Source organism: Gavialis gangeticus, unplaced genomic scaffold (genome assembly GCF_001723915.1).
Source record: "Gavialis gangeticus isolate Ggan-Ray unplaced genomic scaffold, GavGan_comp1, whole genome shotgun sequence".
Lineage (NCBI taxonomy): Eukaryota > Metazoa > Chordata > Crocodylia > Gavialidae > Gavialis > Gavialis gangeticus.
In genome coordinates, this window is record NW_017729019.1 from 17,406,290 (window position 1) to 17,407,560 (window position 1,271).

At 43.0% G+C, this 1,271-nt stretch overlaps 1 protein-coding gene across 2 annotated transcripts in view; it reads left to right on the forward strand.

Moving 5' to 3' along the window:
* Positions 1-1,271, forward strand: part of ATP2B4 (ATPase plasma membrane Ca2+ transporting 4) — a 115,498-nt gene that overhangs the window by 102,258 nt on the left and 11,969 nt on the right. The gene's annotated exons all lie outside the window — the stretch shown is intronic.

A 1,271-nucleotide genomic window follows, 5' to 3' on the forward strand; every position in this document is an offset into this window, starting at 1 on the left:
TTTTTTTTTTTTTTTTTTTTTTCTCCTCCTCCTCGTTGCTTTCTTCCTTTTTCCTCTTTGCAGGATGTGATGTCTGATTCCGCCCCTCTGATGGGTGCAGAATTGGAGGTTCTTTTAAAAGAGCTGTCTGGGGCAAAGGAGCACAAAAAAAACCACTGCAGGGAGACTGGGGAAGCTGGCCCCCCCCCCCCCCCACCCCCAAAAAAACAAGGGGTTCTGATGCAGCTTCCTCCTAGTCCCCCAAGCTGCATCTTTTTGTATGGAAGCCACAAATCTTTGGAGGACAGGACACCACTCGGTTTCACTCGGTGGACTTGTAAATGGGCAGCCTCCAAATTGGGTCTGTACATCTTAGAGATGGGGCTTTAGATGCAATCTCAAAGTTCGCAGCTCCTGTTCAGGAGAGCACTTGAGCATGGGCTCATGTCCCAAAGTCACTTGGACTTCAGCATCTCATCAGATGCCAAAGGTGGTCCTGACTAGGAAATGTTAGAAGCACCTACAAATGTGCTTTTCTGAATCGGGGCCTTACATGGGATGTCAGTGATGGATAAGCCTTGTTCAGGCTCAGTGCACTGCATACCATCTTGCCTCGTGTGTGCATCCAGTATCTAGCACATGTAGCAGGCTACTTTTTTTGGAAGGGGGGGGTTGTTGAGCAAATTTTTCCACTCGTTCATGGAAACCCCCGGCTCTAATATGCACAGACCATGCGTGCAGATTTGAATGGCACAACATGTCACCTTTCTCAAATAAAACATGCATGGGGTCAAACCCCATCTCTGTGGAGGCTGGCACTTGAGGGGGTCAGAATTTAATTCGATGAGCTGTCACAAAATGAATGTAACGTTTCCCTTGGGCTATATCAGGCCTGGGAGGCTGCAAGTGTGAATTATCTCTCTGCAGGTCCTTGCCACGCTATGAATAGTAAAAAAATATATATATATAATTATGGTTTTTTCCACAGATAATTGGCTTTCTTTTTTTCTTTTTTTTTTTTTTTTTTTGCACCATCATTTTCTTTGCATCCTCTTATTAAAGAAACACCCTTGAGGACTTTTTTTTTTAATTGCTTTCATTCTCCTTTTGTTTGCAATATGTTTCAAAGGAGGGAGGAGGAGAAAAATCCCTGATCATTGGGGTTGTTTTTGGTTTTGATGTCGTCTTTTTTTTTTTTTTTTTTCCTCTCTATTTAGCCAACACTGTCTCTTTTTTTTTTTTTTTTTTTAACCCCAAGGGTTTTTGAAGGGGCTTGGTGGCCTTTTTTTTTT